We start from the raw sequence: 23,581 nt of genomic DNA, 5'->3' as shown, positions 1-23,581 counted from the left end.
GTATGGTGTGCTTGCATATGTGATTGCTTATGTGTCTGTGTGTCGGCATGTGATTGCGTTTTGATGTGGATGCCTGTGTAAATATGTGTGCCTGAATGTAAATACATCGAGCATTTTTCAATGAGTAGCGTGATGTGTTGGAAAAAGAGCTCTAAAAATTATAAAAATTACAAAAAATGTTAAAAAATTGAGCAAAGTATGAACAAAAATGTTTAAAAATTGTAGAAAAATCATCAAAAAGTGAAAAAATTGTAAATGGGGGATGGAGACTTTAGAACCAACCCACTTCATTGTATTACTAAATTATTTGAGTTGCTTGAGGTGGAAAATATTTAGAGCCACCAACTTCAACACATAAATTAAGTCTTCTGTTTATCTGGAATTTCACTAGTAACAGTATGAGCCGTGTATCGACTCGTACTACACCTTGTGTTTAGATTGCATTGGTTTTCCTTTTCTTCCCCTGACATGTTTGTTTGATATGTTGTCTGTCATTAAGTGGCTGCTTGGTTGTCTTTTCTCTCTGCTATCGATATCTGCGTTTTTACTTCCGGGATACTGGTATGGAGGATGTGAGATCTTTGACCGGTGGTAACTTCGTGTGGTGGCGCGGAAGTAGCGGCGTGCGCTCAGGGAGAGTCTGGTGGACACGGGAAGGCAGTGTGGCTCGCCAGCGCGGACCAGGCGTAGTCGGTTGTGTGTAACGAGAGGGTGGAGTTGATGGATGAGCTCCCCGCGGGTTGGTTGTATACAGAATCGCCCCACGAGTAGTTGCTGTTCATTTCACCTTGGTGGGACGTTAACAAGCTTCTTTAAGTCCTCCGTTTCAACACTGGAGTTTAAAAAGGAGACACCTAACATGAAGGAGCGGTCACTACCCGTCAACGTTGCAGAGAAGACGTGAACTCCGGTGACAGAGCGTGTTGTCGCGTGACCGTGGCGTGTTGGGTACACTGGCGACGCGTGCGCGGTCAGACGCGTGGATCCTTGCCATCGGAGGTCGTGTACTGCCTGTTCGAGCATAATTGCAAGTTAAGTTAGTGGAAGGTTTAATCATTAAGTAATAAGTTTGCGTAACCAGTGTCTCTTCTGCCTTGTGGCCTCCGGCGATCGGGTTTCCTGTCCCCGGCACCGGTGTAATTGAAGACAGTGATCTTTCCTCCTCCTCTCGTTACTGCCCGATGGGAGGTGTAGTTTTGGCAGTTTAATTGTTTCGCTATTCTGTCGTTTGTTATGAGTAAATTCATTCTTCTTGTTGGTTGATCATGTGGTCGCTCATTCAGGACTGTGTTGTGTAACGTTTCCTTGCACGAGGTTAGCTCTAATTCTGTCAGCAAGTTAAGCCATCTTATTACAAGTTTTCGCTGGCTAAAAGCCGGTGCAGTGACCAGCCTCAGAGTGGCAATTGCGTATACGGGCGTATTTAAATTGGTCAATATTCTGCCTAGCCTGAGCACCCCTGAGTGGGTGATCTGTGGCCGCCTTACACGAGTCCGTCATGTCTGTTATGTTCTAATGATATTCCAGGACACTTTTGTTTAAAAACTTCTTTAAATTCCTCCATTCCTTTATTGCCATTAATCGTGTGTTTGCTGAGACCTTAGATTTTTTTTTTAATGGCGGTGTTGGTAAATTCACTACCTCACCGTAGTTTATTAACAAAGTTCTGTATTTACTTTAGTAGCCTGTTTACTAATGTTCTTTAAATTTTTTTAAACTGTTCTATTGCTATAAAATACTTGATTGCCGTTAGCGGCGTGTTTAAAAGGCTGCTTATTGCCGTACTGCTAGTTTCTGTAAGATATGAATAAAAAATTTGTGTGTGAAAATCTCAAGTCGACAGTAAACTACTAGAAATTTGGCCCCGTTTCCCAACTTGTGGTGTGTCATAGTAATAGTATAAGTAATAGTGTCAGTGTAAGAGAAATTGTACCTTTGCAGTAGCTGGAATCAGTCCTACAATGTAATGTAAAAATTTTCACTCATACTGTTACTGATGTAGGAATATTCAATCAGTACTGCAACGTAAAGTAAAACATTTTTTCAACTAGTACTATTATTTTCTTCAGTGAATATTTATGTCTGAATAAAAAAAAATTGTTATTCGCTACCATACGTCTTTGTCGTTATTTCACAAATCCCTACCCGCACAAAAGTATATAAAAGCTGTGCAAGCTTCACAAGATATTGGTTTGATGCACGAGGGAGTTGACGTTTACGATGGAGAAAAATAACTTGAAATGGTGACATGGGATTTTGCCTATCGTGCTCCCTGCATTGGGTTATAGGAGTAGATAGCACATGACTGTGTCCACTTCCAAAGACATATAGCAAACATGTCCAAAATTACATGGCCTGTGCTTGAGGTAAACAATAAATACAGTACATGAGCTAAATTACATGGGTCGGGGTGAAATCAGTAAAAATTACACGCATATTATGAAATAACAGTTCATTCGAACTTTAAAATAATTTTACATTTTCATAAGTAAACACAGCAACACTATTTTCCCACGTCTTCCTCTTGAGTCGATGTAGAGCAGGATACCTGTATAATTCCAGATCTTGAATATCAGCAGGCTTGAAGATTGGATGCATCCATGAGATCTTCTCTTTCCGCTTCATGTAGATGATGGTACCTGTGTGGCGGAATAATCCAGGCGAATTCACATCTATGTAGAATATTCCAGGATTACCCCCATGAGTCCCATGGTAGAAATGTGTTATTCACTTAGCTCTCTTCCGTGTTTTAGCACACTTCAGATCCTTGAAAGATCTTGGTGATACTATGTTTGCTGAGAATGTCTCTATTATTCTTGTATCTTCTGTGTACGCTACAAATGCAGCCTCTTTAAATATGAACTGTCTGCGCTCATCATAATAAAAAAGTTCAGCATTTGTAATGATTTTCACACCTTGAGATTCCATGGCCAAATGCTCTGGATATGGAGTAGGACCTGTTCATATATACAGCTCCTTGCGCAACACCGGTGAGTGCGAGGTATTTAATGACTCAGGGATGTAGAACGAGAGCATATGCTCTTGTGTGTTCTGGGAAATTTGATGAAAATTCAAATATAGTTCGTACATTTAAAGGTGTAGATTTCATTATCTCGTTTTGCTTTGAGCAGTCTATTACGATGATCGGCGATAGCTCCTTGAACTTCCGTGGACTGAGCAGACATTCTCCTCCTCCTTCTTCAGCACGTTCATAGTAAGAAATACGAAACCTCGCATACATGTCAAATATTACGCTGTATACATTTTCATCCTGCTGCAGAAGTTAATTGTCATAAGGGTAGAATTCTGAATTAGTGTAGATCCTGATATTAGTTAACTTGCAACTATCGAATACAATGGGTTAGCTGCTATATTATCACTACTCTCACTTCGAAACGCGAGTAAGATGAATGTTAGCGTTTCCATTGAACAGAGGTTTTAATAGCCCATGTCTGACAGCTTCCAGACGGTTAGCACTTGGTACTCGGAAACCTCCCAAGAGCGGCACGTAAGTGATAGATATGTACCGCAATTCAGAAACTTTCAAAAGTTTCAAACACTCCTCGTCTGATACACCGATGTGAGGCATTTTCTCTATTATCTTGCTGACTGTTATCATATTCTCGCCTTGAGCTCCATGAATGTATGGGTTATCATCCTTCTCAATCCGTACCAGAATGAATTCCTGTTTAGCATTCATAACAATCTGCTTCATGTCCTCATAGTAGCCCATAAGCAATCTTAGAGGTATGCAAGCAGTAAGTCGTTTGTACCCTGCAACTATGAACCATCCTGCATTTTCTAACCATTCAGATCCGTGGGTCATTCAGAGACGTATCTTTTAAGTCTTGATATTATGCCAGCATTGCGAGTACTATCAATCTTAGACTCACTGAGTTCATAGCTTACCTCTTGAAACAAGAATGCAGAATCATTACTAATAAGCCTGAATACCACTGTAGCACTACCAGCGTTTTTCCTGAATGATCCCTCCAAATATATGAAGCTCTTGCATGGAATGGTCAGCGCGTCTTGGTGCTAGATGACAATCCTATTTTCATCACTCTTGTTAAATGCTTTTGAAGCATAAGATTTACGCGAGAATTATTCCTGATGAATGATTTGCTCATCATACTCTAGTGGACTCGTTATGTTGAGTGATCCATATGATTTAAGAATCTCATAGTTCGCACATGTTATCACATGCATTTCGGCACAGAAATGGTGTGCTATGGATTGCGTGACTTGTCTTACACTGTACGCCAATCCTTCCTTAGATGTAAGCGTACAATGATTTCTTCACCGCAGAAGTCAACAAGTTCATTATTCTGCTCCAGAATACGCAACTCGAAATAACCCAATGTCTGAACTGTCACTGGAAGGTCACTGGAAGGGGCTTGGACCAGTAAGAAGTTCCTGTTGAACGACCTGATTAGGTGTGAAATCAAAGCTATCAACTGTCTTGTACACTGGCATTCTTGAACGACGAAATCCTTTTCTCCTCCTGTAAGGCATTGCTGTGTGCTGCGTGCAGCTGCCTCGAGTCGAATGAGCATGCTGTTGCCTCACAAGCGAGATATACAGTCCCCTGACGTCATATCGATAAGCTTATCTGGGCGTGGCAGGAAGTAAGCACGCTCAGTAGCGCAATGGCGTCATCGGAAGCTGAGTTTTCGTGCGGATCGCGCTCTGTTAAAACTAGAGCGCGATCCGCTGCGGCGCTGCGGCGGCTGAACGAAGCTCGTTCAAGGTCACCCGCCAAGATGGCGGCACACACAGCAATATCGATATGACGTCAGGGGACTGTATGTGTCGCTCGTGAGGCAGCAACATGCTCATTCAACTCGAAGCAGCTGCACGCAGCACACAGCAATGCCTTACAGGAGGAGAAGAGGATATCGTCGTTCAAGAATGCCAGTGGACAAGACAGTTGATAGCTTTGTCTTGTACACTCGCATTCTTGAACGACGATATCCTCTTCTCCTCCTGTAAGGCATTGCACACAGCAATGCCTTACAGGATTGCTGTACAAGGAGATATAACTGTATATTATCATGCATAATAAACTAACCATCCTTATCTATCCCGTGAGTTTTTTTTTTAAATAAAAACACTTAACATCGTAATTGGAGGGTGCGGGAGTTACGACTCCCGGGGAGGTGGGTGGGTATTCATTCATTGCTGTGTGCGCAGCCATCTTGGCGGGTGACCTTGAACGAGCTTCGTTCAGCCGCCGCAGCGCCGCAGCGGATCGCGCTCTAGTTTTAACAGAGCGTGATCCGCACGAAAACTCAGCTTCCGGTGACGCCATTGCGCTACTGAGCGTGCTTACTTCCTGCCACGCCCAGATAAGCTTATCGATATGACGTCAGGGGACTGTATATCTCGCTCATGAGGCAACAGCATGCTCATTCGACTCGAGGCAGCTGCACGCAGCACACAGCAATGCCTTACAGCCTGCGATGGCTGTGATTGGTGGGAGTCTCAACAATCTTATACCCTGTTGCAAATATGGGGAAGAATCCGTAAATAGTATGAATCAGCCTGTCGTTGAGATAGGAGTTCATTGTAGTGTGAAACTCGACTCGAGGCTGATTGTACTGACAGGCAATGTGCTCATAGTCTGATCTGACTTGTAAAATTTAATAGGATCCACTACTTAATTTTTCTGGTTAATGTCAATCGTTGCATTCGTAGTTCTTATTTCACATTTAACTGTATTGACGTTTGTACTTAGCTCAATACCTTTTCCACACTGTTTTAAGACTGCGTTTAATTCGTAGACATTGTATGTACCTGATTCTATTTCCACAATGTCCTTTTCACCATTAATGTCTAGACGCAATTTCTTGTCAGCCTCTGTGATATGTGGGTACAGATGATCGCTCTTTTAAAGTCAAAGTGTACGAAATAACATCTGAACTTCAAGTGATGAAGGAATGTTTAATGCTCTTCTTTCTATATTCTTCGGCTTTGCAAACGTGAGAAATGTGATGCATATTGCCAGCAGAGGTGAAGTCCTGATAGCGTCGAAAAGCGTAGAATACACATCTTCTGCAAGTGAAGTATCGTTGTAATTCTTCTGGCGACTGCAGGTCACCAAATGAGTCAACATAGTAGACAGTATTAAGATTTTTCATAACATATGACACCCATTGGTTGCCGAGACCTCCAGCAACATCTAAATTTACGATACGACATCCACCAGTTTTCCACTTAGTCTTCGGTAGTGTGTCCAGCATAAACACACCACGGAACCTTGGAAAGTTGATTTTTTTTTTAATAGACTTTAGTAGATCAGTATTTGTGAGTGCCCTGTCTGGTGGGACAGCTAATGTTTTTTTTTTATTTATGAATAGACCAAGTCCTTTCCTGTAAGGTTTCAAGTACAGTCCATCCCGATGGCTGTGGCTTCCATCGAATGGTTATGTCCTCTTGCATCTTGAAACACCGTTTGAGAGTTTTGCACGTTCTTGACTGTTCGAGCTACAGTTTCTGCACCACCATCGAGGTATCCCACTGCCGGGAGCAGAGAGGGCTGGGGTGAGGAATGGAAGAAAACCACCACACGTCTTGGGTATTTATAAAACTCGAGGTGTTTTAACCGCTCCTCTTCTTCTTCCCACTCATTTATGCTTCAGAGCGTTTTTATCTGCACACATCTCTGTCACGATACAGTTCTTCCAACACCTTTGCTTCCCATTCTTCTTCTTCTTTTGTGCACATGTGCAGCGTTCATAACTCGTTATAACTCGCTTGAAATTCATCACTCAGAACCCAACTTAATTTTTCCACGCATGGTCTTATTAACTGCAAAAGCTGCTGTGCGTTGACCTATACCAATACACTTTCTTCTGCCTATTACCTTTGCCTTATCAGCTAAACTCCATTCTGCCGTGTGACGACTAGGGAGAACTTTATTTGCAGCGTATGCAATGTCGCGTTCCTTACACGCTTCGTCGAGCGCATTAATCCCCTTATCACCACCCGCCAAGAGTTTTTGAAGCTTTGTTACAGGCCTACAGTAGCTATATCCTGGAATGTGTAATTCCACTGGCAGTTTGTCTAGAATACCCCCACCTACTTTAATGCATCTCCTAGGACGCACGTCATGCTACTGCGGTGGTTGTGGACTGCGTACCCCATTATATAACAAATCGTTAACATCAATCCCACTGTTTTGTGCTTCAGGTAAACCAAGCCACTTCACTAGCGCTCTATTTCGTCAACCTCTTATGACTCAATCCACGAGAAAAACATCCGGTTCTGAGCTTCTCTGCAACTCGTTTCTGTAGAACGTAGAAGAACCTGCAATTTCTTCACCTTTATTATCCTTCAAGATGTAAGTTCTAGGATTCTTTCTTTGCACCTCGGAGACTGTAAATATCTCTGTTGACCAGTTTGGCAGGTATGATTCCCCAAATGCTGTCTTGTGATTTTAAATAAGGACGAAATCACTTACATAAAATTTCTGTTTGCACGGATCCAACATTTTAATACGACAGTACACCATATCCATGAATCCATTATCACGAACATCGACTGGTCTCATTTTTATTGTGCTATGTTTGGTTCGATTATAACGTGCAGTTATTGCTGGGAGGATATCTGTCCATTTGTATGAGCCACAAAGATTAAAATGCTATGACATGACCAAGATATTGCAACTCAGGTTTAAAAAAAAAAAAACACTTGTCCAGACTACACTTTAGTCCTGCATATGATAACACACGAAACGAAGCACGTAAATCTGCAACATGTTCTTCAGGTGTATGACCTGATACTACAATAACGTCCAATTAGTTTCAACAGCTTGGCACTTGTGCAGTCAGCTGTTCCCAATACCATTGAAAAATGGCGGGTGTGGAAGCACTGTCAAAAGGTAAACGCAAATATTTAAACAAGCCCAAGTGACTTTTGACTACACACGCTTTTTGAGATTCTTCATCGAGCGGCATTTGAAAACATGCATTGCGCAAATCAATTTTTGAAAAATAGAGTCCAGCCCGTAATTTGCCCATGAGATCTGGGAGTGGCAATGGGTAAGTATCGATTACAGTTTGTGGGTTGACTGTAAACTTGAAGTCAACACAGAGGTGAATGCGACCTGAAAGTTTAGGGAGCAAAGCCAGTGGACTTGCCCAGTGACTAGCTGACATGGGTTCAATAACTCCGCTATCTAGCAAGTCTTAAAGTTCAGCAGCGACGTTGTCGCGTAATGCACTGGGAACAGGTCTGGCCTGGCAAAATTTCGGCTGAATAGTGTCTTTCAGCGTAATATGTGCAACAAAATTGTTAGCTTTGCCTAAACCTTCAGAAAAGAGTTCTGGCAATTCTTTTAGCACTGACAACATATTGTCCTGAATGTTGAAGCCAAACAAGTCAAAAGAATCAATTACAAATATGCTCTCCAATCTCGTGATTGTAGCACTGTAAAAGTCATTTTTCGTGTTTGCGAGCGTTACATGAGAGGCAAAGTAAATGTTCCGAGAATGGGAATGTCTTGTCCATTATAGGCCGTCAGAGGTGTGCTAGTTTTAGACAAGTGTGGAGAGCCTAACGGTTCACATGTGAGACAATCTAGCAATCTGACAGAAGCATCTGTGTCCATCTGAAATTTCCCACACATAAGTAAATGAACGAAAAGTTTTTTGACTGACGTATCACTGACGAACCTGGACGCTTGCTGGTTGCAGACTTGGAATATACTGCATTAATGACATGGGCTTTGTGACGAGCATTTTGTGAGTGAGCTGAACGCTTATGTTTGTTCTGTTGCAAACATACGGATTGCACATGTCGTTTCCTACCACAGACGTAACGCTGAGCTTGTCAGGAGGGGCAGTCTCGGCGTTTGTGTCGTGTAAAACAACGAAGGCAAGACTTTATTCCGTTCGCCTGTATAGTCGCCTGTTCAGCGAGCTGTGTACGTGGCTTGGAAGGCAGTTTACTTGGCGTGGCCAGGGCACGGCACCGGTGTGGAATGGGGTGATCACAGCTAAGGGACTCAACCCGACAAATAGCTGGCTGCTGAAATGTATGAGTAGACAAGACAGCGGAATCGTACTGATCTAAAATTTGCACTACCTGCTTAAATGATGGATCGGACTGTTTTAACATCTGTTCTCTGATTCTGACATCAGGCACATTGTACACGATCACATCACACAGCATAATGTCTGAATATAAAGAATCGTAAGCACATTTAAATTTGCATTTTCTTGTCGTTATGTTTTCACTGACCGTTTTTTTTTTTTTTGCAATTTAGGAATACATACCTAGCTGCTACCACATTCACTTGTTGGTCATAGCCGGCCGGGGCGACCGAGCGGTTCTAGGCGCTACAGTCGGGAATCGCGCGACGTTACGGTCGCAGGTTCGAATTCTGCCTCGGGCATGGATGTTTGTGATGCCCTTAGGTTAGTTAGGTTTAAGTGGTTCTTAAAGTTCTAGGGGACTGATGACCTCAGAAGCTAAATCCCATAGTGCTCAGAGCCATTTGAACCATTTTTGATTTTTGGTCATAATAGATCGTTAGTGAGGCTGCGACCGGAACGGTCATGGAGTTGCCGAGAAGGAAAGCGTGGCGGGACCAAACGGGAACGCCCCGTGAACAAACAAAATGTGGTGTTACAGCCAGACACCACACTTGCTAGGTGGTAGCCTTTAAATCGGCCGCGGTCCGTTAGTACACGTCGGACTCGCGTGTCGCCACTATCACTGATTGCAGACCGAGCGCCGCCACACGGCAGGTCTAGTCGAGAGAAACCCCCTAGCACTCGTCCCAGTTCTACAGTCGACATTCCTAGCGATGGTTCCCGGTCTACATACGCTCTTATTTGCCGAGACGACAGTTTAGCATGGCGTTCAGCTACGCCATTTGCTACGAGCAAGCAAGGCGCCATATTCTTCAAGACAAAATTGTGAATCATGTTCCGTCAAAATGGTTCAAATGACTCTGAGCACTATGCGACTTAACTTCTGAGGTCATCAGTCGCCTAGAACTTAGAACTAGTTAAACCTAACTAACCTAAGGACATCACACACATCCATACCCGAGGCAGGATTCGAACCTGAGACCGTAGCGGTCGCTCGGTTCCAGACTGTAGCGCATGTACCGTCAAGAGGTGACATTCATCATTAATGCATTAAAGTTAAGTATCAAACTAATTACGTCCGCTTTCTGAATTCTAATTCCTTGTCATGTTCCAGACCTCAAGTCAGTAGAGTCCTTCCCTCCTCACGCCATCCTGCGTGAGCTAAAACGTGTGTATTTCGGCCTCCTCTAGTAACATTCTGTTGGCTCTTTTGCCAACACAACATTGGCGACGACTATAAATCCGGTGTTCCTATCTATACTGCCCTGATTTAAATGTGTAATGGCTTCGCCATAATCTCCAGATGTACTGTCCGAATTTTATCGCGTACAGAATCAGCAGACACAGGCATTACTGGATGCCCTTCGACAGCTCGTCCAGGGTAAACGTGCAATGCAAAACGATTGGGCAGCCGCCGCTCCACCGCTAACGCAGCCACAACAAGCAGTTGCACCGACCTTCTGACCTTTTGATGCTGCACTGGAAAGCTGGACGGAGCGGTCACGCCCATTTGGATTCCATCTCGCCGCCTACAGGATTCAAGGTAACGAGCGGCAGCCTAATCTTTTGTCGTCCGTCGCTGTGCAAGCCTACCATGGGATAGTCAAATTACACTCCTGGAAATGGAAAAAAGAACTCATTGACACCGGTGTGTCAGACCCACCATACTTGCTCCGGACACTGCGAGAGGGCTGTACAAGCAATGATCACACGCACGGCACAGCGGACACACCAGGAACCACGGTGTTGGCCGTCGAATGGCGCTAGCTGCGCAGCATTTGTGCACCGCCGCCGTCAGTGTCAGCCAGTTTGCCGTGGCATACGGAGCTCCATCGCAGTCTTTAACACTGGTAGCATGCCGCGACAGCGTGGACGTGAACCGTATGTGCAGTTGACGGACTTTGAGCGAGGGCGTATAGTGGGCATGCGGGAGGCCGGGTGGACGTACCGCCGAATTGCTCAACACGTGGGGCGTGAGGTCTCCACAGTACATCGATGTTGTCGCCAGTGGTCGGCGGAAGGTGCACGTGCCCGTCGACCTGGGACCGGACCGCAGCGATGTACGGATGCACGACAATACCGTAGTATCCTACGCACTGCCGTAGGGGACCGCACCGCCACTTCCCAGCAAATTAGGGACACTGTTGCTCCTGGGGTATCGGCGAAGACCATTCGCAACCGTCTCCATGAAGCTGGGCTACGGTCCCGCACACCGTTAGGCCGTCTTCCGCTCACGCCCCAACATCGTGCAACCCACCCCCAGTGGTATCGCGACAGGCGTGAATGGAGGGACGAATGGAGACGTGTCGTCTTCAGCGATGAGAGTCGCTTCTGCCTTGGTGCCAATGATGGTCGTATGCGTGTTTGGCGCCGTGCAGGTGAGCGCCACAATCAGGACTGCATACGACCGAGGCACACAGGGCCAACACCCGGCATCATGGTGTGGGGAGCGATCTCCTACACTGGCCGTACACCACTGGTGATCGTCGAGGGGGCACTGAATAGTGAACGGTACATCCAAACCGTCATCGAACCCATTGTTCTACAATTCCTAGACCGGCAAGGGAACTTGCTGTTCCAACAGGACAATGCACATCCGCATGTATCCCGTGCCACCCAACGTGCTCTAGAAGGTGTAAGTCAACTACCCTGGCCAGCAAGATCTCCGGATCTGTCCCCCATTGAGCATGTTTGGGACTGGATGAAGCGTCGTCTCACGGGGTCTGCACGTCCAGCACGAACGCTGGTCCAACTGAGGCGCCAGGTGGAAATGGCATGGCAAGCCGTTCCACAGGACTACATCCAGCATCTCTACGATCGCCTCCATGGGAGAATAGCAGCCTGCATTGCTGCGAAAGGTGGATATACACTGTACTAGTGCCGACATTGTGCATGCTCTGTTGCCTGTGTCTATGTGCCTGTGGTTCTGTCAGTGTGATCATGTGATGTATCTGACCCCAGGAATGTGTCAATAAAGTGTCCCCTTCCTGGGAAAATGAATTCATGGTGTTCTTATTTCAATTTCCAGGAGTCTGTTTCCCCGAAGCGACGTAGCAACTCTGTCCTACGAAGAAATTTTGTCTGCATTAGATGCATATTTCAAACAATCAGTCAATGTAGTTGCAAAACGGTATACCTTCTTTCGTGCAAAACATTTGGCAGGTCAGACTAATCGGGAGTGGGTTGCAACCTTGCAAGGCCTTACTAGGGACTGTGCTTTTGAGTGTCAATGTGGACTCCCATATTCAGATACTATGGTATGAGATGCAATTCCACAGAACGTTTCTGATGTTCGTGTAAGGGAACAGATTTTGAAACTAGTCAATCCCTCCCTTCAACAAGTGATGGACATATTGGATCGGCAGGACACACTTGACTTTGCTCAGGAGTCATTTGAAACTTCGCCAGCTGTGTGTCAGGTTAACCGGCCCACCGGGCGAGCTGTACGGCGCAGTAAACAACCATCGCGCCCCGCCGCGCCACTGCCGCCAGGCTCGCAGCCACGTATGCTGCGCCGGCAAGTATATGCAGTGGTCAATTCATGCCCGCGGTGCGCTACTAAACATTCACGTGAGAATTTCCCGTCACGCCAAGCTATTTGCTTTTACTGTAATAAAAAAGAACATGTACAGAGTGTTTGCCAGAAAAAGCTCAGATCGGAAACTCAAAACCCTTCCAGGCCCTTTGCTTCGCTCCGGAATCGGAATCGAACCAAGGATACACAGGCTCGGAAAACTTTGCCAATGGAAATTCATGTCGTTCATTCCACTCCACCCAGTGCCACTCTCTCTACCAGTGACTGTGTTCGTCCCACAAATAGTGTGCGTCGACATCGCCTGAGCTCCCGTCAAGTAGTAAGTAATTTTGTACCAGAGTCAGTTCACGTTGCACGAGACAGTCGCTCTTGTCATCAGCAGGACAATATACTTTTTGTAGACTTGGACATTAACGGCAAAGTGATACTGATCAATCAAGACTTAAAAACTACTGGGCACACCTCCGTTGCATGCCGCAAATGTTAAGATAACTAGCTACTCAGGTCAAGAGATCCCTGTGTTAGGACATTGCAGCCTTCTTGCAACATACAAAGGACAAACAAAACTTGTCATTTTACGTCCTTCGTTCTTCTTCTGCAGTGAATTTGTTTGATTTAGATTTATTTCAGTTGTTTAACTTGTCTATAGTAAATCAGGTCCTATCAGTGAACCAGACTGTGCCTTCAGACAGTGTTTCTCGTCTATGTGAAGAATTTTCAGACATTTTTGCACCGGGCCTCGGTTGCGCTATGAACAATAAAGCACATTTGGAAGTGAAAGTAAACGCACAACCAAAATTTTTTAGAGCTCGCAATGTTCCCTACAGATTGCGTGATGAGGTTGCAAAAACATTACACGATTTGGAATCACAAGGTGTAATTGAACGTGTGCAGGCTTCTCTCTGAGCATCAACCTTAGTAATTTTGTAAGTAGGCTGTTTAAGTTTTCTTATTGGCAACGTTACGTAGCGCTCTGTATGAAAATCACTGGCTGTGCTGTGTGCAGTCTGTGGCTAGTTTGCATTGTTGTCTGCCATTGTAGTGTTGGGCAGCTGGATGTGAACAGCGCATAGCGTTGCGCAGTTGGAGGTGAGTAGCCAGCAGTGACGGATGTGGGGAGAGAAATGGCGGAGTTTTGAAATTTGTAAAAATGGATGTAATGAACTGCTGTATATATTATGACTTTTAAACACTATTACGGTAAATACAATGTTTGTTCTCTATTAAAATCTTTCATTTGCTAACTATGCCTACTAGTAGTTAATGCATTCCATAGTTTGAATCTGTTATTTAGCTGGCAGTAGTGGCGCTCGCTGCATTGCAGTAGTTCGAGTAACGGAGATTTTTGGTGAGGTAAGTGATTTGTGAAAGATATAGATTAATGTTAGTCAGGGCCATTCTTTTGTAGGGATTTTTGAAAGTCAGATTGCGTTGCGCTAAAAAAATATTGTGTGTCAGTTTAAGCACAGTCGTGTATAATTGTTCTAAGGGGACGTTTCATATGTCGACCCTTAGCCGAGGATACCTCACTGGAATCTTCTGATTTTTTCTTGTAGTTTGTGTAATTAGTGTAGATTTTGTTTATTGCTAGTGCGTAATTGTAGAGAGAATCTCCTTTGTAGTTGCAGTCTTTCATTGTTGTACAGTAAAACAGTTGTGGCATGCATGTAGATTTGCACCAAGAATTTCGCAGCTGTGCTTGCAATTAACTAGATATTATTTTCAGTGCTATGTTAATGTGTTCCCCTATTTTGGCTCTTCAAATTGTGTTTTTCTCTGTTGTCTTGCGAAATATTGTGACAATAATGGCGTGTGAAAAACGTAATACTAGGCTCCAAAGTAAACTGAGAAATGACAGTGAAGACGAAAGCAGTGTGTTAGCGCCACCGTGTAATGAATTACTAATGTTCAACATAGTAATTTGGTAATTGTGCATAGGGAAATGGAGCGGGCGGCAAACAATGGCGTAGGCAGTGGATCAATTAGTGAACAGGGAAGCATTATCGATCGATCGCTCGGCAACAGCTCGCCTCAGGAATCCGAAATGACAGGACACAATTTTACAAATACTGTAGATTCAGGTTTTGCGTCCTCACCGTTTTCTCAAATAAGTCAAGACACATTTTCTGCTTGTCAAAATGTGAATGTTCCTGGCGCAAATGCACTGCCGAAAAGCGTAGAGGAACAGATTCCAGACACTAATGAATTGTTATTACAATTAATGCAACAAATGGGACAAAATCTTCAATAGTTAGACACAATGGAACAAAACACAGACAAACACAGCAAAAGCTTCAAAAGTTATACACAATGGAACAAAATCTTCAAAAGTTAGACACAATGGAACAAAATCTTCGGAAGTTAGACACCACACATGAACAAACACGTGAAGATTTAACTACTGAGTTACATAACATTGAATCGAAATGTCAAAAAGTCTGTAATGACGTAAAAACACAAACTTGTGAGCATTTTCAACCTATTTTTTTGCGGCATGAAAATGCATTACAGAATCACGAAGCAGCCATAAAAGAACTGCAAACCATTGTTCATGAAAATCATGAGACCTTGTGGGCTAAAATTGACTCAGTTGCATCTACTGATTCGGTTACGCAACTTGCAAAAACTCAGGAAAACTTAAAGGACACAGTAGATTCGATTTCAACACAAATGGACACTCTGAAACTTGGTTCAGAAAAACACACTGAGGAAATGTGTTCACTATCGGAGAAAGTAGCCGAACTTTCGGATCAGGTCACTAACTTATCCATATAGGTAGATGATGATCTGAATGACACAAGACCTGTAGCCATCACTGACACAGAAGAGTGCGAACAAATTAGGAAATTCAAACAAAATCAGAATCAAATTAATACGCAACACCAAAGAGATATCCGGGAAGTACAAGATCAGCTGACGCAGGTAATACAAGAATTACGTATTTCAGAGGCCACTCGCGCTCCAATACGGGAAGAGGGACATAGAAATACGGAACAGCCACAAAATAATAACTCGGGGCACTTCGGAAATTATGAAAGAAATTGGCAAGGTACACCGAATTTTGAGATGGAACCGCCGACACGACGTAACAATGACCGATATGCTACTCGCTGACACGATGATTTTGACTATAAGTTGTTCATTACTACACGTAAATTCAAAACGTTTAAGAATTTTGCCAACGACATTCATCCACAAGCGAGGCTCCATCAATTCTCTCATTGTTTTCCACCCAACAGGTCATTAGAGCACAGATTAGAATTTACGTGTGGCTATTTAGAGAATGAACCAGCTGTAAGACTGCGATCGGTCATTCACGATTGTCACAGTGAAGGAGAATTTTACCATGCATTCCTCTCAGCATATTGGTCTCAAGCTACACAAGACCGAGTAAAGCATAGCATCATAATGATGAAACATTTTGAACAATCTGAATTTTCCAGTCTTGTGAAATACGTATTTTGAAGATATGTTGCACAAGAATCAGTACCTGTCAAACCCATACAGCCCCTGAGAACTCATCCGCATTTGCTTAATCAAACTGCCTGAACATTTGAGACATATTATTTTAGCAGGACGTTGCAAAGACGACATTGAAGCTTTTCAGGGACTGTGACAAGAACTGTAAATTGACACTGACAATCACGGAACGTGAAAACAGGGGCAAAACAATTACAGATCACATCCGTCACAATTCCGTGATGACAGAAATAATATACGACAAGGTTATTCTTTCAATGTAAATCGTGACCGAAGCAGACACCACCCGTATGAGAACCGTTGGCAGAGTAGTAATAATTACAGGGAAAGATCAACTCTCCGCGGTAATGACTATCACAGAGACAATCAGAGAAACAGACAATATGGGAACCAAAATAATTATTATCAAAGGAGACAGAATAACTTAAGATGCAACGGTCCAGCGCGCAGTTACGATTCAGGGAGAAATTCTCCACCACGTGACCGACAAGAAAGAAACTATGGAATCTACCGACATGACGACAGACGATATAATCGTACCAACAGACCTGAACTGCATCAGAACTGGCGGGATTTAAACAGGGCAGGGCCCTCTCGTCACGGTGAATTTGTAGAAGTTAGGTCTCCAAATCCCAATAACGACGCACGCCAACAAAGGAACAGACTTCTGCACCGCAGGTTGCTGCGTGCGCCGGCTGGCTCAGAGAAAAATAACATAGACGCTAACCTTGAGAAAAATTCCAGTATTCTTTACCGACGTATACGACATGATAGTTCCGTTGTAGCTCGAGCTTTGCATAGTAGGAAGAGTAAAGGCTTGCACCACATTTCACATGTAAAACCGTTTATTGAAAGATAATCTGCTTTTTAACTTCGTCTTTCCCATAAAACGTTTCTCTTCACATTTCTAGTATGCATTGTCAAACTTAGAAACTATTACCATGCAACAATGTTTGAAGTTAAATATCCAGTCAAGAACCAAGAGAAATTATTTAAACAGAAATTACGAATGCATTGTTATTGTGAACAGATGACAAAGTGTTATTGTGTGTGTACATTCTTGCTTGTTAGTTGCACGATTACGTAACGACCATAAGGCTGACATACTTAGAACATGTACCTGTACTGCTAACGAGATTTTAATGCAACATTTTGGTTTACTTGAAAATACATTCTGGATTTAAAGTACTTTCTGTGAGATACCAGATGACACAGTGGTTAGTTTATGTGACAGCTACACGATTTTATCACGACACTACTAATGAGTGACAATTTACAATGTTGCTTTTGTGGTGTATCTGTTTTATATCCGCATAGTTTTTCTGAATTCTTCTGTAAAGTAAAACATGTTTTAGTAGTAACTTTTGTGGTATAGCTACAATGAGACAGCCTTTTCCGTAGCACAACAATACGTTACAGCACAGTAATTTCTTCATCACAACAATAAGCGTAATAACTAACATATCTATACGCAAAACATTTCACTTTTGTTTATCATGAGGTAAGTACATTGACTTCTGCAGAACTTAGCTTTTTGAGGACAATAACTACAACACTTCCACAGAGATTATCTTACAGGAAGACGCACATTTAGCGCTACAGGACACGTATTTGAGTGATTAATTTTGTTCTTAAATCATTTATTTTTAAAGATATTTGAAGTACAATGATACAAAGGTTTTCCGTAGTACATTTCATTCCATTCTTGTAATCTGTAACACCTTAGGGTATAATTACATTAATCCTCAGGGGGGTACACGCTTACTTTGTGTATCATGTGTTTGGATAGCACAAGGAGCCCTAGATAATATGGTATTTGCTTATACAACTTTACATGTCGGTACCATATTTCTCTAACACATAAATTACACAGCTATCTGATCATTTAACTGAGAGAGACAAACTTTTTTTTACTATGGCAGTGACAGATGTTTACGTAATTACACCGTTGGATAACTTCACACTTACGAAATTGTATTTTGTCTGTACTTTGTGAACTGTTCATATTTTTTCAGACCCATTGTGATATTATGAGAACTTTAAATGATATATTTGGTATGGGATCACGATTTTTAAAGTACGATTGAGGTAGATGACACTACTGAAATGAGCAGATAATTTTCTTAGGTTTCGAAATCATTTGCTCTGATTGATCTCAGAAAGGTACCAGTTAGTTCAATGTAGTCAATTACAGTCATTGGAAAAGGAATGGACAAGGTACAGGGACACAGTACAAGAAGTGGCTAAAGAATGTCTTGGAACAGTAGTGTGTAAAAGTAGGATGAAGCAAACAGCTTGGTGGAACGATACAGTCAAGGCAGCCTGTAAAAGGAAAAAGAAGGCGTATCAAAAATGGCTACATACCAGAACCCAGGTAGACAGAGAAAGTTATGTTGAAGAAAGAAACAAAGTCAAACAGATAATTGCAGCATCCAAGAAGAAAGCGTGAGAAGACTTTGGAAACAGGTTGGAGACTATGGGTCAAGCTGCTGAAAAACTATTCTGGAGTGTAATTAGCAGTCTTCGAAAGGGAGGTAAGAAGGAAATGACAAGTATTTTGGACAGGTCAGGAAACCTGCTGGTGAATCCTGTGGATGCCTTGGGCAGATGGAGGGAATATTTTGAAGAGTTGCTCAATGTAGGTGAAAATGCGATCAGTAATGTTTCAGATTTCGAGGTAGAATGGAATAGGAATGATGATGGAAATAGGATCACATTTGAGGAAGTGGAAAAAATGGTCAATAGATTGCAGTGCAATAAGGCGGCTGGGGTGGATGAAATTAAGTCGGAACTCATCAAATACAGTGGAATGTCAGGTCTTAAATGGCTACACAGGATAATTGAAATGGCCTGGGATTCGGGACAGGTTCCATCAGATTGGACAAAAGCAGTAATCACACCAATCTTTAAAAATGGAAACAGAAAAGATTGTAACAACTACAGAGGTATCTCTTTAATCAGCGTTGTGGGTAAAATCTTCTCGGGTATTGTTGAAAGGAAAGTGCGAGTATTAGTTGAGGACCAATTGGATGAAAATCAGTGTGGGTTTAGGCCTCTTAGAGGTTGTCAGTACCAGATCTTTAGCTTACGGCAAATAATGGAGAAGTGTTATGAGTGGAACAGGGAATTGTATCTATGCTTTATAGATCTAGAAAAGGCATATGACCAGGTTCCTAGGAGGAAGTTATTGTCTGTTCTACAAGATTATGGAATAGGAGGCAAACTTTTGCAAGCAATTAAAGGTCTTTACATGGATAGTCAGGCAGCAGTTAGAGTTGACGGTAAATTGAGTTCATGGGTCAGAGTAGTTTCAGGGGTAAGACAAGGCTGCAACCTGTCTCCACTGTTGTTCATATTATTTATGGATCATATGTTGATAAACAATAGACTGGCTGGGTGAGATTAAGATATGTGAACACAAAATAAGCAGTCTTGCATATGCGGATGACTTAGTTGTGATGGCAGATTCGATTGAAAGTTTGCAAAGTAATATTTCAGAGCTAGATCAGAAATGTAAGGACTATGGTATGAAGATTAGCATCTCCAAAACGAAAGTAATATCCGTGGGAAAGAAATATAAACGGATTGAGTGCCAAATAGGAGGAACAAAGTTAGAACAGGTGGACAGTGTCAAGTACTTAGGATGCATATTCTCACAGGATGGCAACATAGTGAAAGAACTGGAAGCGAGGTGTAGCAAAGCTAATGCAGTGAGCGCTCAGCTACGATCCACTCTCTTCTGCAAGAAGGATGTCAGTACCAAGACTAAGTTATCTGTGCACCGTTCAATCTTTCGACCAACTTTGTTGTATGGGAGCGAAAGCTGGGTGGATTCAGGTTACCTTATCAACAAGGTTGAGGTTACAGAAATGAAAGTAGCTAGGATGATTGCAGGTACTAGTAGATGGGAACAATGGCAGGAGGGTGTCCACAATGAGGAAATCAAAGAAAAGCTGGGAATGTAGCAGTCAGGGCGAACAGGCTTAGATGGTGGGGTCATGTTACACGCATGGGAGAAGCAAGGTTACCCAAGAGACTCATGGATTCAGCAGTAGAGGGTAGGAGGAGTCGGGGCAGACTGAGGAGAAGGTACTGGAGAGGGGATCATGGAAGAATTTTATAAGGGGGCTATGCTCCAGACTGAACGCTGAAAGGCATAATCAGTCTTAAATGATGATGATGATTCGAAATTATTGCAGAAAGCTACGACGTTTTTGAGATTTTGCTGAGTTTTTATGATATTATTATGATGACAATGTGTATTATGCTGTTGAGGAATGTTTATTATGATATGTTTTTATTATGATGAAATATTGAAGAAGTGTCGACGAATATGTATATGTGTAATAAGGTAAGGAATAATGAATAGTAATTAGGGATGCTGATTTGTGAAAAAGGTTGCTGAAAACCAAGAATCGTACTTTAAGAGTTATGAAATGTGTGTAAATGCGTGACTGTATCACAATGCCGGCGAACATTTTTTTGGACACTGTTATATTCATAAGATTTTGTTTCTACACATTTGCAACCCAAATTCTCGACCCGTGAAATTTTGTATATGAGACTGTCACTGTAGCGGAAACTGCTGTCGTAAATATTTCCGTAAGAAAGTTAAGTGACCACCTGCACATAATGCGTCGTGGGCACCCAGCTGTGTCACACACCTGGAGAAAAAGCCATTAGGGTGTGCCTTTCCAGAGGCACAGGTAGAAAAAAAAGGAAGGCCATTATCCTCGCTGTTGACATACCTTTGTAGAAAGCATCGTAAATACGACACCCTCAAACTTGAAAACATGATAACACTGTGGAGCTCTTAATTTATGATATTTACTGCAATGCCGAATGAAATGACGAGAAATATTTTTATGTCTATACATCTGATTATGACTACTGTCTTTCTAGTTGAGAGAAATGCCATATGGCTTGCTTTATGTATTTATTTGCTCATTTTCTTTAATATCTAGTTTCTAGCTGCACTGCATCATTGTTTAAAATAAAATTTTATGAATGTACTAATATAAATATTTTATGCCTACAGACCCAGTAAAGAATAACTTAAAAAAAACGAAGGAGCACAAAAAGACATTTCCCTTCACAGGACTTGCATACATAATTTTCTTTTCAAGTACTTGGTAATTTCTCTTGTAGAATAAGTTGTGGTGCACCACTTTAATTACATAGACATAAGATGTGAATATACATTTCCCTTGTCTGCATTGTTGTCTTTAGTGTAATTTTTTTTTCTGCTTGAGCTATGTCATGTTTAGATATAAGTTATTTCTGCTGCTGTTTGCCAGGCATAGTGTTACTGAATTTGACTTTGTATTACGCTGTTAAGCCAGTTTTACTACGAATTTATTTTTCTTGTTTGCTGCACATTCCCTTATATTAGTTGTAATATTGCTTTTGCTTTCCTAATTTATGCTGCTTGCTTTGCCATTTGTATTTTTTATCATTGCTGTTTGTGTTAATTGTTTTATGCTGCTGCATTGCCTCGTCCCTTAGTTTAGCATCTGAGCTCAGTAGATTTAAGTTAGCTTAAGAGGGTGTAGCCTATAAAGGAATGAGTTGCGATGAATTTGAAGAAATGCACTGAGAGGTTATATGAGAAAAATACAGAAAGCATGCTTGGATAGGATTCTTTTTGGTGGAAACAAAGTTTGAAATAAGATGAAAGATCTATGGAATGAAGTTTTGGGTTGGACTGCAGTACCAAATGTTACACTGAAAACAAACCCTGTCCTTTCCTTTTGTGTTATCCCACTATGTGTTTGTGTACCCTTGTGTATTTGTTTTCTTCCTGTCTCTGTGTAGTTTCATAGAATATTTTTCTTCTTCTAATACTAAGCTACATTCACTATGATGAGGAATACTGTTATTCTCAAATATAATTGGCATTAATAATATGTTATTTACTTTGTAAAGATGTTTAGACATTATTTATTCTGTTTTGTTTTAATGCTCATGTGTGAAGTTGATGTTTCAATAATTATTCTGATCTTTTATGTATGTACTTATGTCATAATTCCTGTAACACTGACGTATCTGTCTATTTCTATTCTTTTGTAAAGCCTGTTTTACTACAAATGTTATCTGTATTGTTATGTTCTTTAATGATGTATTTTGTACTTTTGTTATTGTATTTTTATGTTACAAAATTGTAATTGACACCAGTTCATCATATTAGTAACTTGTAAGTTACATTTCACTGCACACGTTTCTGTTGGTCATAGTATATGGACAATATGTGAGAAGTAGGGACTGTTAGTGTTTGCACGTGTGTTAATAATTCAGCAAGGGACTGGATAACAGCATTGCTGGTTCTAAGGACAATTCCAAAAACTTTGTGAGTGCACAAGTGGTGGTTTATGGACTTGCTATATTCTCCGCAAGACTCTTCGATGGTGAATGTGCACCTGCACAGTCGCAACAGATGGCTTCTGGCCGTCTCTACATGGACAACAGTGGGTCTGCATCTTTGATGGCTCACCAATACCATTATTTCTACAAGGACTGCAGTGGGTCTGCACCTCTGGTGGCCCACCAATACCATACTCTCTACCAGGACTACAGTGGGTCTGCTCTGTGATGACCTACCTACCAATATTCTTCAAAACGTCGAATGACTCTGCTGTGGGTTTGCTCTGTTGTAGCCCATTACCTGTCAGCATGTCAAGAGTCAGCACTGTCTTTCCGTTGGAAGGACAACACTACTTCTTCAAGACTGCATGGTCATCCACTATTTCCGTGTGCATTGTCTTTTACTGCTAAGACTTTGAGAAAAGAAACGGCAGTTTCACTGTGTTGAATGCTCAGGACTGTCTTTATGGACTGTGAGAACATTATAGCTTTTGACCAACATTGTATCAATAAGTGTGTGCATTTGATTTCTTTGTTATTGTAATTACGATTATGAAAAATTTTAACAAATATGTATTGCCCAGTGCCCAAAACAATTTGTAAAATTTTTTGTGGGGAGCGTGGGGGCTATGTAAGTAGGCTGTTTATGTTTTCTTATTTGCAACGTTACGTAGCGCTCTGTATGAAAATCTCTGGCTGTGCTGTGTGCAGTCTGTGGCTAGTTTGCATTGTTGTCTGCCATTGTAGTGTAGGGCAGCGGCAGCTGGATGTGAACGGCGCGTAGCGTTGCGCAGTTGGAGGTGCGCCGCCAGCAGTGGTGGATGTGGGGAGGGAAATGGCGGAGTTTTGATATTTGTAAGAATGGATGTTATGAACTGCTATATATATTATGACTATTAAGGTAAATACATTGTTTGTTCTCTATTAAAATCTTTCAATTGCTAACTATGCCTATCAGTAGTTAGTGTCTTCCGTAGTTTGAATCTGTTATTTAGCTGGCAGTAGTGGCGCTCGCTGTATTGCAGTAGTTCGAGTAACGGAGATTTTTGGTGAGGTAAGTGATTTGTGAAAGGTATAGATTAATGTTAGTCAGGGCCATTCTTTTGTA

This window comes from Schistocerca cancellata, chromosome 4, assembly GCF_023864275.1.
Source record: "Schistocerca cancellata isolate TAMUIC-IGC-003103 chromosome 4, iqSchCanc2.1, whole genome shotgun sequence".
Lineage (NCBI taxonomy): Eukaryota > Metazoa > Arthropoda > Insecta > Orthoptera > Acrididae > Schistocerca > Schistocerca cancellata.
This window is presented reverse-complemented; position numbering follows the sequence as displayed.